Source organism: Oncorhynchus gorbuscha, linkage group LG16 (assembly GCF_021184085.1).
Source record: "Oncorhynchus gorbuscha isolate QuinsamMale2020 ecotype Even-year linkage group LG16, OgorEven_v1.0, whole genome shotgun sequence".
NCBI lineage: Eukaryota > Metazoa > Chordata > Actinopteri > Salmoniformes > Salmonidae > Oncorhynchus > Oncorhynchus gorbuscha.
This window is the reverse complement of record NC_060188.1, coordinates 1,748,710-1,766,664: the sequence shown is the minus strand read 5'-3', so window position 1 is coordinate 1,766,664 and position 17,955 is coordinate 1,748,710. Positions and strand designations below refer to the sequence as shown.

The window sequence follows — 17,955 nt, the reverse complement described above, 5'->3', positions numbered from 1 at the left end:
AGCCCTCCTCATGCTCTGCAACAACATAAAACAGGTTATTTTGAAAACCTCTATTTATTCTGACATGAACACATCTACTGTCCAATGTATGTATGGTGCACATGGCACAGTACATTGCAGGCTATTGATACATTGATATGATAAACATGGACCTCTAGGCCAGACTTACATCACAAACACAGCCTTTTATCACTCGTTGCTGCGTTTTTTTATTATTTTACCACTGTTTTTGCTGCTAGTGTTTAACTATTGGACGTGAGGCTTGTTGCTCTGAGGTTTAGTTTCTGCAAGAGACTAGAGAACATGAGGGTGTTGCCAATCATTATCGCTGTGTTCAATGGCGATTTTAGCAGATAAATCTTAGTTGGGCAAACTCAACTTTTTTTTTTAGATGCATGTCACTACAAGGTGACAAACGTTTATCCCCAAACTGTTAGGGCCTACAATAAGCTGTCCCAAACTGTTAGGGCCTACATTAAGCTGTCCCAAACTGTTAGGGCCTACATTAAGCTGTCCCAAATTGTTAGGGCCTAGATTAAGCCCAAATTGTCCCAAACTGTTAGGGCCTACATAAAGCTGTCCCAACAGCAGAGATTTCTTTTTCAGCACCATGGAGTGAATCCTTACCACCGCTACACCTGGCCATCAGCGAAACCTTTCACCCTCAGAACTTAGCCGACTGTTCTGACTTGGTGGTGCACAGGTAGCCTATGACACGTCGACAGATCTCCCACCAGCCTTCCAAGACCCCCACCCCCACAATTCTCCAAGAACTACCCCGTAACCATCCAATACCCCGCCCCCGACAATCCCACCACCGAGAATTTAAAAAATAATAATAATAATTCCATTCCCCACCCTCAAGACATTTCCTCAATGCACCAACAACCAACAATATGGACAAAAGAGAAAAAGACAAAGACGAAGGAAAACAGAAAACATCAAAGGACAACAAACATCATAACAGCAAGGCAAACTGAATATGTTTGAGTTTTGTATGGCAATATTTACATGTGTGTGTGTCCGTGTATGTGTGCATTTGAATGAGAGTGTGTATACTGCATGTGTACAAACACCTGCATAGCATCAGCCTCAGGCATGCCTGTATTATCTGTAACCACTGCCCCTCAGTGTCATTCAAACATACTTTTTGTTATGTTTAATTTTGTCATGTTGTTTATTGTGCTGACAGTTTCTGTTACTGACAAGGCTGCTATTACAGGGTTTAGCAACAGGATGTGAAGCTGCTCTGAGGTTTCGTTTCTGCAACAGACTGGACAGAACATGATGGTGTTGCCAATCATTATTGTTGTGCTGCAGAGTGCTGACCACAGAAGACATTAAACACCAAGGATTTGTAACGACCTTATGGTTGAGGCATCTCAGAAAATCAAGGTATAACACCAACAATTATCCTGTCAAGACTAACTATATTACATTAACTGATGGCATATTGGATGCAACAATATAACATTTACAACATCAATGTTGTAGCTTAACTGTTTCAATCTTCTCACTTGTTTGTGTTAATATAATATATCCTCTTATAACCATATCAACCTGATGTTAATAATGTCTCTTTTTTGTTCCACATTGCTCAATAACTATTAGGTATTTTTTAACCTGTATTTTACTAGGCAAGTCAGTTAAGAACAAATTCTTATTTTATTTTATTTCAACTTTTTTCCTGTGGACTGTTGTTCTGTCCCGGACTCTAGAAACTCACTCCATTCCTGACAGAATCCCACGGTACCCACAAGATCCGCCGGAGTCCTGATCCCGTGTCAACCTCTACTCCATAGCCTCACAACCTCTACTCCATAGCCTCACAACCTGTCTAATGAATGCTGTTCCCGTGTCAACCTCTACTCCATAGCCTCACCTGTCTAATGAATGCCTGTCTAATGAATGCTGTTCCCGTGTCAACCTCTACTCCATAGCCTCACCTGTCTAATGAATGCTGTTCCCGATGGCTTTAAGCTTCCATATATTCTCATATTCTCATTTCAGATAAGTAGCTGTGGTCTTCTGAAAAGTGGTATTATAAAGTGGAATAAAGTTCATGTACAGTAAATAATGATATATTTTCAAGCAGCCCTACCCATTTCCCTGCATGCCGGGAAAATTTAAGCTAAGTTAAAAAATTAAGCAAGTTAAGTTAACAACTAAACTTTAATACAATATTTTGAAAAACAGTTTAACACAAATTAAAGTCTCTAGAAATCTTTTTTTATTTATATATATATATATACACACACACAGTGGGGAGAACAAGTATTTGATACTTTTATTTATTTCACTTTATTTAACCAGGTAGGCAAGTTGAGAACAAGTTCTCATTTACAATTGCGACCTGGCCAAGATAAAGCAAAGCAGTTCGACAGATACAACAACACAGAGTTACACATGGAGTAAAACAAACATACAGTCAATAATACAGTATAAACAAGTCTATATACGATGTGAGCAAATGAGGTGAGATAAGGGAGGTAAAGGCAAAAAAAGGCCATGGTGGCAAAGTAAATACAATATAGCGAGTAAAACACTGGAATGGTAGATTTGCAATGGAAGAATGTGCAACGTAGAAATAAAAATAATGGGGTGCAAAGGAGCAAAATAAATACATTAATTAAATACAGTAGGGAAAGAGGTAGTTGTTTGGGCTAAAATATAGGTGGGCTATGTACAGGTGCAGTAATCTGTGAGCTGCTCTGACAGTTGGTGCTTAAAGCTAGTGAGGGAGATAAGTGTTTCCAGTTTCAGTGCTTTTTGTAGTTCATTCCAGTCATTGGCAGCAGAAAACTGGAAGGAGAGGCGGCCAAAGAAAGAATTGGTTTTGGGGGTGACTAGAGAGATATACCTGCTGGAGCGTGTGCTACAAGTGGGAGATGCTATGGTGACCAGCGAGCTGAGATAAGGGGGAGACTTTACCTAGCAGGGTCTTGTAGATGACATGGAGCCAGTGGGTTTGGCGACGAGTATGAAGCGAGGGCCAGCCAACGAGAGCGTACAGGTCGCAATGGTGGGTAGTATATGGGGCTTTGGTGACAAAACGGATTGCACTGTGATAGACTGCATCCAATTTGTTGAGTAGGGTATTGGAGGCTATTTTGTAAATGTCATCGCCAAAGTCGAGGATTGGTAGGATGGTCAGTTTTACAAGGGTATGTTTGGCAGCATGAGTGAAGGATGCTTTGTTGCGAAATAGGAAGCCAATTCTAGATTTAACTTTGGATTGGAGATATTTGATATGGGTCTGGAAGGAGAGTTTACAGTCTAACCAGACACCTAAGTATTTGTAGTTGTCCACGTATTCTAAATCAGAGCCGTCCAGAGTAGTGATGTTGGACAGGCGGGCAGGTGCGGGTAGCGATCGGTTGAAGAGCATGCATTTAGTTTTACTTGTATTTAAGAGCAATTGGAGGCCACGGAAGGAGAGTTGTATAGCATTGAAGCTTGCCTGGAGGGTGGTTAACACAGTGTCCAAAGAAGGGCCAGAAGTATACAGAATACAGGTTTTGCAGGTTTTCCTACTTACAAAGCATGTAGAGGTCTGTCATTTTTATCATAAGTACACTTCAACTGTGAGAGGCGGAATCTAAAACAAAAATCCAGAAAATCACATTGTATGATTTTTAAGTAATTAATTTGCATTTTATTGCATGACATAAGTATTTGATCACCTACTCACCAGTAAGAATTCCGGCTCTCACAGACCTGTTCGTTTTTCTTTAACCTCTTAAGTCGACCCGACACGACGCATGCGTCCCATCTAGCCATTTGGAAATGCAAATGCGCTACGCTAAATGCTAATAGCACTCGTTAAAACTCAAACGTTCATTAAAACACACATGCAGGGTACTGAATTAAAGCTACACTCATTGTGAATCCAGCCAGATTCTTAAAATGCTTTTCGGTGAAAGCATGAGAAGCTATTATCTGATAGCATGCAACACCCTGAAATACCTGAAGGGGACGTAAACAAAATAATTAGCATAGCCGGCGCTAAAATATAAAACACAAAACACAGAAATAAAATATAAAACATTCATTACCATTACCTTTGATCTATCTTCTTTGTTGGCACTCCTAGATGTCCCATAAACATCACTATTGGGTCTTTTTTTCGATTAAATCGGTCCATATATACCCTAAATATCGATCTATGAAAAGTGCAAGACTCCCCTGTGTTATTGACTCGTTAATTGTTTACTCCATGTGTAACTCTGTGTTGTCTGTTCACACTGCTGTGCTTTATCTTGGCCAGGTCGCAGTTGCAAATGAGAACTTGTTCTCAACTAGCCTACCTGGTTAAATAAAGGTGAAATAAATCAAATAAAAATAAACTGTGTGATACAGGAAAAAAGACCGTTTTAAAACGCAACATCATTTTTTTTAATTAAAAAAGTCGACGATAAACTTTCAAAAAACACTTCGAAATACTTTAGGTATTAGTAAACGTTAATAATCTATCAAATTGATCACGGGGCGATCTGTATTCAATAGCTCCACGTCTTGAAATCATGTTCGGAAATTTCTCATCCAAAACATCCTGTCGGAGACCGGAAGGAATGGGCTCTCTCTCACTCGTTTGACCAAGAAACAAAGGCCAGGCAATTGACAAGACTGGCGGCATCGTGTGGAAGCTGTAGGACTTGCAATCTCAGCCCCATGTAATTTGGTTTCCCATAAACAATACATGCAAGTGGCGCATTGATACTTTTTCCAGTTTTCAGTGATCAGTTTTTCTTGCGCTTTTCGATAAAACGCAGGCTCTGTTATAGTCATAGCCGTGATTTAACCAGTTTTAGAAACACCAGAGTGTTTTCTATCCACACATACTAATCATATGCATATACTATATTCCTGGCATGAGTAGCAGGACGCTGAAATGTTGCACAATTTTTAACAGAATGTTCGAAAAAGTAGGGGGTAGACTTAACAGGTTTTAAGAAGCCCTCCTGTTCTCTACTCATTACCTGTATTAACTGCACCTGTTTGAACTCGTTACCTGTATAGAAGACACCTGTCCACACACTCAATCAGGTGTCCTGTCCAGACTCCAACCTCTCCACAATAGCCAAGACCAGATAGCTATGTAAGGACATCTGGGATAAAATTGTAGACCTGCACAAGGCTGGGATGGGCTACAGGACAATAGGCAAGCAGCTTGGTGAGAAGGCAACAACTGTTGGCGCAATTATTAGAAAATGGAAGAAGTTCAAGATGACGGTCAATCACCCTCGGTCTGGGGCTCCATGCAAGATCTCACCCCGTGGGGCATCAATGATCATGAGAAAGGTGAGGGATCAGCCCAAAACTACACGGCAGGACCTGGTCAATGACCTGACGAGAGCTGGGACCACAGTCTCAAAGAAAACCATTAGTAACACACTACGCCGTCATGGATTAACTATCCTGCAGCGCACGCAAGGTCCCCCTGCTCAAGCCAGCGCATGTCCAGGCCCGTCTGAAGTTTGCCAATGACCATCTGAATGATCCAGAGGAGGAATGGGGGACGGTCATGTGGTCTGATGAGACAAAAATAGAGCTTTTTGGTCTAAACTCCACTCGCTGTGTTTGGAGGAAGAAGAAGGAGGATGAGAAGGAAGAAGAAGGATGAGTACAACCCCAAGAACACCATCCCAACTGTGAAGCATTAGTTGGGAATGCTTTTCTGCAAAGGGAACAGGACGTCTGCACCGTATTGAGGGGAGGATGGATCGGCAGTGTATCAAATACTTGTTCTCCCCACAGTATATATATATATATATATATATATATATATATATATATATATATATATATATATATATATATACAGTGCCTTGCGAAAGTATTCGGCCCCCTTGAACTTTGCGTCCTTTTGCCACATTTCAGGCTTCAAACATAAAGATATAAAACTGTATTTTTTTGTGAAGAATCAACAACAAGTGGGACACATGAAAAAATATATACTAATGTATTTGATGAATATTTTTATTTGGATTTACTGCCCATACATTGAATAACAAATTCACAACATGGAAGAACAGATAGTCGCCCCAATGAATCTATAGGAAGTTTGTTCTGAAGTGTCTGTCCTATATCTGAGAGATATAAGGAAGCTAAGGAAACATTTAGATTTTTATGTACCCCAAATTTTTGCCAATAAAGAGTGCATTTGGAAAGTATTCAGACCCCTTGACCTTTTACACATTTTGTTACATTACAGCCTTATTCTAAAATGTATGAAATGTTTTTTTTACTCATGAATCTACACACAATACCCCACAGTGACAAAGTAAAAACAGGTTTATTGAGATTTATGCAATTTCTTTTTTATACAAACTAAAATATCACATTTACGTAAGTATTTCTGACCCTTTACTCAGTACTTTGTTGAAGCACCTGAGGCAGCAAATACAGCCTTGAATCTTCTTGGGTATGACGCTACAAGCTTGGCACACTTGTATTTGGGGAGGTTCTCCCATTCTTCCGTACAGATCCTCTCAAGCTCTATCATGTTGGATAGGGAGCGTCACTGCACAGCTATTTTCAGGTTTCTCCAGAGATGTTAGATCTGTCTCAAGTCTGGGCTCTGACTCTTAAGGACATTCAGAGACTTGCCCTGACGCCACTCCTGCATTGTATTGGCTGTGTGCTTATGGTCGTTGTCCTGTTGGAAGAGGAATCTTCGCCCCAGCCTGAGGTCCTGAGTATTTTGGAGCATGTTTTCATCAAGGATCTCTCTATACTTTGCTCTGTTCATCTTTCCCTCAAACCTGACTAGTCTCCCAATCCCTGCCGCTGAAAAACGTCCCCAAAGCATGATGCAGCCACCAGCATGCTTCACCGAAGGGATGGTGTCAGGTTTCTTCCAGACGTGACACTTGGCATTCAGTCCAAAGAGTTAAATCTTGGTTTCATCGGACCAGAGAATCCTGTCTCTCATGTCCTGAGAGTCCTTTGGGTGCCTTTTGGCAAACTCCAAGCGGGCTGTCATGTGTCTTTCACCGAGGAGTGGCTTCCGTCTGGCCACTCTACCATAAAGGCCTAATTGATGGAGTGCTGCAGAGATCGTTGTCCTCCTGGAAGGTCCTCCCATCTCCACAGAGAAACACTGGAGCTCTGTCAGAGTGACCATCGGTTTCTTGTTCACCTCCCTGACCAAGGCCCTTCACCCCGATAGCTCACTTTGGCCAGGCGGCTATCTTTAGGAAGAGTCTTGGTGGTTCCAAACTTCTTCCATTTAAGAATTATGGAGGCTACTGTGTTCTTGAGGGACCTTCAATGCTGCAGATATTTTTTGTTACCCTTTCCCAAGCATTTCTAAAAACCTTTTTTCGCTTTACATTTACATTTAAGTCATTTAGCAGACGCTCTTATCCAGAGCGTCATTGTGTGTAGTTTGTTGAGGATTTTAAAAATTATTATTCCATTTTAGAATAAAGCTGTAATGTAGAAAAATGTGGAAAAAGTCAAGGGGTCTGAATACTTTCCCAATGCAGTGTAGACAGGTGTGTGCCTTTCAAATCATCTCCAATCAATTTAATTTACCACAGGTGGACTCCAATTAAGTTGTAGAACCATCTCAAGGATGATCAACGGAAACAGGATGCACCTTAGCTCAATTTTGAGTCTCATAGCAAAGGTTCTGAATACTTATGCATAGAAGGTATTTCTGTTTTTAACTTTTAATACATTTGCAAACATTTCCAAAAACCTGTTTTTGCTTTGTCATTATGGGGTATTGTATTGGGAAAATAATAATGTAATCAATTTTAGAATAAGTGTTTAACGTAACAAATTGTGGGAAAAGTAGTCAAGGGGTCTGAATACTTTCTGAAAGCACTGTATATACTGTACCTCCGTTCATTTTGTCAACTGATACAGGGGCACCATCAGACGAGTCTTGTGAGGCGTGTGGGCGTCCTAGAGCAAGACAAGCGACGTGTTCCCCAGAGGGGTCAGATTAGTGTGGTTTAGCCCACACTGTTCAGACGCTAGAGACAGGTCGGCTCTAACCAATTCAGATGAGTCCTAAGACTCTTGAGGGGATCGTAGAGCAAAATGGAGAATACCATTGTGGTCGGGAGAGTCTCATCTTTCCATAATAGTGTGTATGCCAAACCGTTCGGACGCTACAGATGATTTTGTGAGAAGACCGATTTTTGGGATGTCTCATGGTCTGACAAGCACCGCTTTAGCTCTGTCACCTTTCACTGTAGATTTGGATGTGTGACATAGGCGGATGCGGTGGATTGAGACACATCCAATGCAAAAACAGGTATCTCTAACTTAAACAGACAGATTTCTATTAGGAATTGTTTCATTATGCTAATTAGATTTATTTGGGGGTGCGGAGATCGACCATAGTTTGTTTAATAGTGCTGCATTAGCGGACTTATATGTAATCTGTAGTGCAAAAAAAACATTATGCTGCTAAAAAATCCTAATGCAAATAAAAATGCAGCACCCCCACCCCAAAAATGCTTCCTGCCGCTATGGCCCTGTAGACTGACTTCTGTGTTGTAGGAACTCATGCGTTTTTCTAGGATTTTTACGGAAACCCGAAGGAGTCACACCTAACCGCCCAGTGGCTTTCCATAGCCCCCGTACACATATCTCCGCGGGCTCCTTGTCCATTCTACAGACACAGCTCATCAGAGATACAGATTGTTTTTGCGCCAACCTGGCACTCAATCATTTTTCACTTTTTGCTTTTTTTTTTATAGGGACATAAAACTAAAACTGAGGGCAGTACATTTTGAACTGAGGAGGGCTAAGCCCCCTTTAGCCCCCCCGTACTGCTGGGAAGCCCCAAAATCTGCTTTTTTAAAATCTTTATTTTACTCCCATTGAGATAAAAATGTATTTTGCAAGAGAGATCTGGTCCAAGATATAGCAGCAGGAGGAAACTAAAAGTAACCAACTTTCAGGAATTCTGATGTGATAATTCATCATGCTGTCTGTATTTGTCCTGTGTTACATAAGTTCAGTGACACCTTTTCTTCCAGCCTGGTATCATAGTAACAGTAAGTTCGGGACACCCAAATTAGTACATGTTACGTTTGGTATGGTTACATAAAACAGATGGGTACTTAAGGCAAAAATGAAGGGGCTCCTGTGTGGCATAGCAGTCTAAGGCACTGCTCTCAGTGCTAGAGGTGTCACTACAGTCCCTGGTTCAAATTAAGGCTGTATCACATCCGGCCGTGGTTGGGAGTTCTATAGGGCGGTGCTCAATTGGCCCAGCGTCATCCAGGTTTGGCCGGGGTAGGCCGTCATTGTAAATAAATAACTGACTTGCCTAGTTAAATAAAAAGTAGTGCAGCAGACACCACTCTAAAACCTCTGGATGCAGTCTACCATAGAGCACTTCACTTTATCACAGGTGACAGGTTTAATACTTGTCACTGCATCCTGTATCAGAAGGTCGGCTGGTCCTCACTAAAGTCCCCTAGATCTCTTCATTACTCCCTTCTTGTTTACAAATCTCTGCTGAAAAGGCTTTGAACCTACCTCACTTCCCGGGTAAGATGTTTAAATATGAGACACCAAACCCGTTTCACAGGGATGGTTAACTCTCCAAGTTCTACTAGTTCATACCAATCTAGGTAGATCCTCTATCAGTTTTGATGCCCCCCTTTCTTGGAATAGCCTGCAGAACTCATTGCACCTTGATTCCCTGGTGTTGTCAGGGCAGTTTAACAGTCTATTATTAGGTGTGTTGAATATACAGTAAGTTGCAGTTATTTTGATTTAAATTAAGAGATTTTTGTGGTTGTAATGTTGAAAGTTGAAACTTGTAGTGTTTTATTTAGGTTGTTTTATCTTTGTTAGAGTGATCCTTTTGTACTGTGGCATTGTTCTGTTGTATTGCTGTGTTCAGGGCACCTTTTGAAATGAGCCACACCACAATACCTACTAGATGTCCTCATGGTACTGTAGAGCTAACTACTACTGATAGTAATGTGTGATAACTGAACTAGTCATGATAAACAGATCATTTAACCAATGTTGGGGATCTTCATCTATTTTACAGCCCTATATTCTGGGAGGAAGATAACAGGCTAAGTTGCAAACACATCTATCTAAAGCTCTGACATTAACACATCTAAAGCAGTGGAGGCTGCTGAGGAGGACGGAATGGAGTTATAATAATGTCTGGAATGGAGTGTAATGGATGGACTGGAGTGTAATGGATGGAATGGAGTGTAATGTCTGGAATGGATGTGTAATGGATGGAATGGAGTGTAATGGATGGAATGGAGTGTAATGGATGGAATGGAGTGTAATGTCTGGAATGGAGTGTAATGTCTGGAATGGAGTGTAATGGATGGAATGGAGTGTAATGTCTGGAATGGAGTGTAATGGATGGAATGGAGTGTAATGTCTGGAATGGAGTATAATGGATGGAATGGAGTGTAATGTCTGGAATGGAGTGTAATGGATGGAATGGAGTGTAATGTCTGGAATGGAGTATAATGTCTGGAATGGAGTATAATGGATGGAATGGAGTGTAATGTCTGGAATGGAGTGTAATGGATGGAATGGAGTGTAATGGATGGAATGGAGTATAATGGATGGAATGGAGTGTAATGGATGGAATGGAAATGGATGGAATGGAGTGGAATGGAGTATAATGGATGGAATGGAGTGTAATGGATGGAATGGAGGATGGATGGAATGGAGTGTAATGGATGGAATGGAGTGTAATGGAATGGAAATGGATGGAATGGAGTAATGGATGGAATGGAGTATAATGGATGGAATGGAGTGTAATGGATGGAATGGAGTGGAATGGAATGGATGGAATGGAGTGGATAATGGATGGAATGGAGTGTAATGGATGGAATGGAGTGTAATGGATGGAATGGAGTGTAATGGATGGAATGGATGGATGGAATGGAGTGTAATGGATGGAATGGAGTGTAATGGATGGAATGGAGTGTAATGGATGGAATGGAGTATAATGGATGGAATGGAGTGTAATGGATGGAATGGAGTATAATGGATGGAATGGAGTGTAATGGATGGAATGGAGTGTAATGGATGGAATGGAGTGTAATGGATGGAATGGAGTGTAATGGATGGAATGGAGTAAAAGGAATGGTATCAAATGTGTTTGGCATTGTACAGTATAACAATAATCAAGCATGTTATAGTACTGCATTTGTTTCAATTAATTGCATCTCTATGTCCTGGTTTTCCCTAGAATAAATGGATGGAAAAGCTTGTTTTTGAAAATCCACAATGGCTATTTTCCTACTTCCTGTTTGGTCTTAGAAAGAGATTACAGTACATTACAGGATATTGGTAAATTCATATGATGAGTCAATAAAGATGAATTCCCTCATATGGACCTTTAGGTGGGAGTACATTTACATTACAAACACAAACACAGCCTTTTATCACTCATCTCTGTGCTTTTTATTATTTTACCACTGTTTTACTGCTAGTGTTTAACTGTAGGACGTGAGGCTTGTTGCTCTGAGGTTTCGTTTCTCCAGCAGACTGCAGAGAACATGAGGGTGTTGCCGGTTGTTATCACTGTGCTGTAGAGTGCCGACTACAAAGCCTTAGCCTAAACCTTCCCCTTTATGGTTGAGGCATCTCAGACAATCCAGATATAACACAAAACATTTATCTGACTAGACTAACTATGTTTGAAATACATTAACTGGTGGCCTAATGGACACAATAACATAACATTTAAGACGAGTCTAACTGGTTCAATCTTCTCTCTTGTTTGAGTCAATATAATATATCTGAAATGTCCTCTTATAACCAAAAACAACTCTACTTGATGTTAATATTGTCTATTTATTTGTTCCACAGTGCTCAATAACTATTAGGTAAACATGAATACAGTCATCGTCCAATATGCTGAAAATGTGTAATACAAAACTGCCCTTGAGTTTCTGTCTGACACATCTTGGTAATTTTCCTCTCAACAGGTTGAGTCATGCATGTGTGTACTTCTCTGGGAAAGGTAGTCAGATGACAAAACACCTGGTGCTCCGCTGATGCCCTGAGTTCCTCCCGACTGATGCATTATGTTGTAACTATTACTAATGTGTTACTGACTAAACAGCATTCTCTCTCTTCCAAAAGGTGAAGGGTATAATATTATTCCCTGATGTGCATGGTGTCATCACTGATACAAAGACATCATGGGATTTAGTTATTGTTTTATTATTTTGCTTTGAACAACATTTGAAATATTAACATGCATTTATCCTGTTCAAAATCTGGAAACGTACAAACTGGACCAGTGACAGAAGAGGTGTTCTTGATTGTGTTAGGTTGGCCTTTCCAAACCGGTTTAAGGTTAACTAACATCAGATCAAAACGTTCCACATTTCCTGTTTTGTTGTGGAAACAGTAGGAGTACTCTACAATTATTATTTTTTGCTGTTAGGGATCAACTCACACTGACATTTTATCTTGGCCCTCCATTCTTCACTTGTAAAGATGACCACTTAAACTTACAATAAATAAATGAGTGAGTAGTGAGTCCTCTCTGTTACAGCATGGCTGTAATGCATCACCCAAGTAGTTGTTACTGGTGGTGGGAGTTTGAGTTCGCCCCAAAACCGGTTTTATTTCACTTTGAGATCAAATGTATTTTGCCAGAGAGATCTGGTCCAAGTTATAGCAGAAAACTGGAAAGAAACTAAAACATCCAACCAACTTTTAACAATTCTCATTTATTGATGGATTCAAAATATTTACAAGATAAGTTTGTGTCATAAAGAAACACAATGTTACATATTCATGGTGCTGTCTGTTGTTGTAGTCCACTCTTTATTCAGCTGGGGTTTCACTGAATACATTCAAACAAGGTTAGATATTCATGGTGCTGTCTGTTGTTGTAGTCCACTCTTTTAGCTGGGGTTTCACTGAATACATTCAAACAAGGTTAGATATTCATGGTGCTGTCTGTTGTTGTAGTCCACTCTTTTAGCTGGGGTTTCACTGAATACATTCAAACCAGGTTAGATATTCATGGTGCTGTCTGTTGTTGTAGTCCACTCTTTCAGCTGGGGTTTCACTGAATACATTCAAACAAGGTTAGATATTCATGGTGCTGTCTGTTGTTGTAGTCCACTCTTTCAGCTGGGGTTTCACTGAATACATTCAAACAAGGTTAGATATTCATGGTGCTGTCTGTTGTTGTAGTCCACTCTTTCAGCTGGGGTTTCACTGAATACATTCAAACAAGGTTAGATATTCATGGTGCTGTCTGTTGTTGTAGTCCACTCTTTCAGCTGGGGTTTCACTGAATACATTCAAACAAGGTTAGATATTCATGGTGCTGTCTGTTGTTGTAGTCCACTCTTTTAGCTGGGGTTTCACTGAATACATTCAAACAAGGTTAGATATTCATGGTGCTGTCTGTTGTTGTAGTCCACTCTTTCAGCTGGGGTTTCACTGAATACATTCAAACAAGGTTAGATATTCATGGTGCTGTCTGTTGTTGTAGTCCACTCTTTCAGCTGGGGTTTCACTGAATACATTCAAACAAGGTTAGATATTCATGGTGCTGTCTGTTGTTGTAGTCCACTCTTTTCAGCTGGGGTTTCACTGAATACATTCAAACAAGGTTAGATATTCATGGTGCTGTCTGTTGTTGTAGTCCACTCTTTCAGATGGGGTTTCACTGAATACATTCAAACAAGGTTAGATATTCATGGTGCTGTCTGTTGTTGTAGTCCACTCTTTTAGCTGGGGTTTCACTGAATACATTCAAACAAGGTTAGATATTCATGGTGCTGTCTGTTGTTGTAGTCCACTCTTTTAGCTGGGGTTTCACTGAATACATTCAAACAAGTTCAGTGTCACATCCTTTCTGCAGTTTCCTGTCACATCAGAAATGTGTTCATTTTCATTTCATTCATTTTCCACTGTGACACAAAGCACATGGCAGACTATTTAACAAGGGACAAAGTTGATAGCTTATTACAATTAAACTTAAACATCCCCCAAAATAAAAAAATTAAAATTAAACAACCAAACACAAAGACCAAACCAAAAAGTAAAACAACTGTATTCTCAAGGTGGCTTCTTTTATGTCTGTTATTTATTAGTGGTAATAATTGTATTGTTTATCCGAGCTGTAATTCACAACTCTCAGTGACAGAAACCATTTACTTGTGCATTATGACTATGGCACAGTTGCCTTAATCACAGTTGAGTGATTAAAGAACACCATTGTTCTTGTAGTTTCAGAGGAAACTTCCAAGTCAAACACAGCAAAAACACCATGTATAAATCCTGTGTGAAACAAAACCTAAATGTTCAAAAGCATTTTCTGTCATTTTTCTAAGACATTTTCTCTTGTGTAGTGTACAAAACTCATATTGCTGCAGACATCCTGATCACATAATAGAAGTTTACACAGTCACAGTTTGCAGTTGGTTTGAAAATGACGGCCAAATGCACACTGTTCAGAGGTGCTAAGTAGACTTATGCCATAAGACTCTGTCCCAAAGCTATTTCTGCCATTTTTCTAAGACCTCTCAGGTTTTCCCTTGTGTAGTAGATTCCCAAAATCATTTTTCTCCTGACATCCTTATCTTTTAAAATTAGTTTACTCAGGCACTCCGTTTCGGCACATTTTCCGTAGGGAAAGTCATTTCTGTCCGTCTCAGGGTTTGAGAGAGAGAAAAGATCCCCACAGTTCTTGCACGGCCTTCGGGCTTCATAACAATTGTTCTTGTGATTCCTGTAGAATGCTCTACATTTTACGGTGCCAGGGAAGCTGATACCGTTTCCCTGTTCATGTCTGAATGACAACACTGCATAAGACACATAGTTATGCCACACGTTTAGACATGACTGATTGATCATAATTCTCCTTGCTCTCTCCCCTCTGCAGGACAGGGATGCTCCATAGTACTTCACTGGTCTGAGGGCTCCAGGGGTTTCGTTGTAGCACACAGCTATGACAGTAGCCTCCAGAGTGTAGTAGTTGGTGTAGTTACTCTCGCCTTTTATTTTGGGGGGCAATTTCAATGCTTCCATGAAACTTAGAAGATTTTCTTGTATTTTATCTTCGTTCTCATGACCACAAATCCTGACAGCCTGAAGACAAACAAAGTGAAACATGCAATATTCTACAAATTATAAGCTACATGGACAATACATGTTTTATATAATGTGTTTTATTGTCATTGTTTATTGCTAAAAACAATTATGTGGAAATTGGTCAAGGACAAAAGCTTCAGGTTAAATACAGTTGAAGTCGGAGGTTTACACACACCTTAGCCAAATACATTTAAACTCAGTTCACAATTCCCAACATTTAATCCTAGTAAAAATTCTCTGTTTTAGGTCAGTTAGGATCAGACACCATTTTAAGAATGTGAAATGTCAGAGTAATAGTAAAGAGGATTATTTCTTTCAGCTTGATTTCTTTCATCACATTCCCAGTGGGTCAGAAGTTCACATACACTCAATTAGTATTTGGTAGCATTCCTTTAAATTGTTTAACTTGGGTCAAACGTTTTGGGTAGCCTTCACAAGCTTTCCCACAATATGTTGGGTGAATTTTGGCCCATTCCTCCTGACAGAGCTGATGTAACTGAGTCAGGTTTGTAGGCCTCCTTGCTCGCACACCTTTTTTCAGTTCTGCCCACAAATTTTCTATGAGATTAAGGTCAGGGCTTTGTGACGGCTACTCCAATACCTTGACTTTGTTGTCTTTCAGCCATTTGACCACAACTTCGGAAGCAAGATTGTGGTCATTGTCCATTTGGAAGATCCATTTGCGACCAAGCTTTAACTTCCTGACCGATGTCTTGAGATGTTGCTTCAATATATCCACATAATTTTCTTTCCTCATGATGCCAATCCCAGTCCCTCCTGCAGCAAATCCCCCACACAACATGATGCTGCCACCCCTGTGCTTCACGGTTGGGATGGTGTTCTTCTTGCAAGCCTCCCCCTTTTTCCTTCAAACATAACGATGGTCATTATGGCCAAACAGTTCTATTTTTATTTCATCAGACCAGAGGACATTTCTCCAAAAAGTATGATCTTTGTCCCCATGTGCAGTTGCAAACCATAGTCAGGCTTTTTTTATGCCGGTTTTGGAGCAGTGGTGAGCGGCCTTTCAGGTTATGTCAATATTGGACTGGTTTTACTGTGGATATAGATACTTTTCTACCTGATTCCTCCAGAATCTTCACAAGGTCCTTTGCTGCTGTTCTGGGATTGATTTCCACTTTTCGCACCAAATAAATTTCATCTCTAGGAGTCAGAACGCATCTCCTTCCTGAGCAGTATGATGGCTGCGTGGTCCCATGGTGTTTATACTTGCATACTATTGTTTGTACAAATGAACGTGGTACCTTCAGGCATTTGGAAATTGCTCCCAAGGATGAACCAGACTTGTGGAGGTCTCAACATTTTTTCGGAGGTCTTGGCTGATTTCTTTTGATTTTCCCATGATGTCAAGCAAAGAGGCACTGAGCTTGAAGGTAGGCCTTGAAATACATCCACAGGTACACTTCTAAAGCCATGACATAATTTTCTGGAATTTTCCAAGCTGTTTAAAGGCACAGTCAACTTAGTGCATGTAAACTTCTGTCCCACTGGATTTGTGATACAGTGAATTATAAGTTAAATAATCTGTCTGTAAACAATGTTTGGAACAATTACTTGTGTCATGCACACAGTAGATGTCCTAACCGACTTGCCAAAACTATAGTTTGTTAACAACAAATGTATGGAGTGGTTGAAAAACGAGTTTTAATGACTCCAACCTAAGTGTATGTAAACTTCCGACTTCAACTGTACATTCCATTTACACACTTACCAAAGTCAGAATAATGGAAAATGGAGTCTGACAGGGTGGAGACATGTAATTGTCGAATGTCTTAGGAAAACGTTTTTCTAAATAGTCCATCACCTCTTGAGACTCAAAGAAGTCAGTTGGAAGAAGACGGACATCATTAATGTGACCTAAGAAAAAGATGCTGTGAAGCAACTTTTAACAGACATTAATAATTAATAACATAATTAATGAACAATGTATAACATAACAAGATCAATTAATAATGTTTTTTCTGGAAACAATTCATTTGTAACCTGATGAAATGTATAGTAAACCAAAAATGTGCTAAATGTGTGAGAATGTATTTTAGGCGTTTGATTAGTGTATTTAATTAGGCGATGTGTACCTTTTCCACGTAATCTTCTATTCTGTCAACTCCCACCCACAGGAGCTATTCCAAAACTTTATAACCTGTCCAATAAATGCTGTTCCTGATGACTTTAAGCTTTCTTCATTTTTTTCTTCCGTTTCAGATATGTAGCTGTTAGGTCCCTAAAAGTGGTATTGTAAAGTTTAATAAAGATCACATACAGTAAGTAATGATTGTATTTTAAATGCTGTTCAAACCCAATTCAAGCAGCCCTACTCCGTTTGAGCTGTTATCCCATTTCCCCTCATAATGAGAAGGCAAGTTGTGTTTCTTTATTTCACACTGTCTTCTTTGTTCTCTTCAGCACACATATTGGCATAGTTTGTTATAGCTGTGCAATTTCACTAGTTAAGCAATTTAACAACTCTGATCAACTACGACACTAGGTAATTAACAATTTACCTTTATTACAATAAAGTTTGTTGTAAAATTTGTAAAACAGTTTAACACAAATGAAATACTAAATTCTACAGCATAAAATAACCTAAAAAATGTGCTTTTTACTCTGGAAATAAATCTGAATGTTAACTACTTCTGAACACCTTAAAGGGATTGTTCAGCGTAATTACATTTTTAGATAGTTTGTTTTCTTAGCTTGAATGCAATATGTGAATAAGAACTAACTGTAATCCACAATTTGGTTTCAATTAACTAGCCACTGCTAACAAATGACAGTTGGCACTACTTTCAAGTCAACCTCTCATGGTTATCGACTACCATGCTAGTCGATACCCATAGACTTCCAGTTGGCGAAACAACC

The 17,955-nt window shown here is 39.8% G+C and overlaps 1 long non-coding RNA gene across 1 annotated transcript; it reads right to left on the bottom strand.

Moving 5' to 3' along the window:
- Positions 1–14,063: 14,063 nt before the first annotated feature.
- LOC124000594 lies at positions 14,064–17,214 on the bottom strand. Its single transcript, XR_006832634.1, has 3 exons — positions 17,172–17,214; positions 16,808–16,978; positions 14,064–15,072 (listed from the first exon to the last, which is right to left on the bottom strand). It is a non-coding gene; the product is annotated as an uncharacterized LOC124000594 (long non-coding RNA).
- Positions 17,215–17,955: the final 741 nt, after the last annotated feature.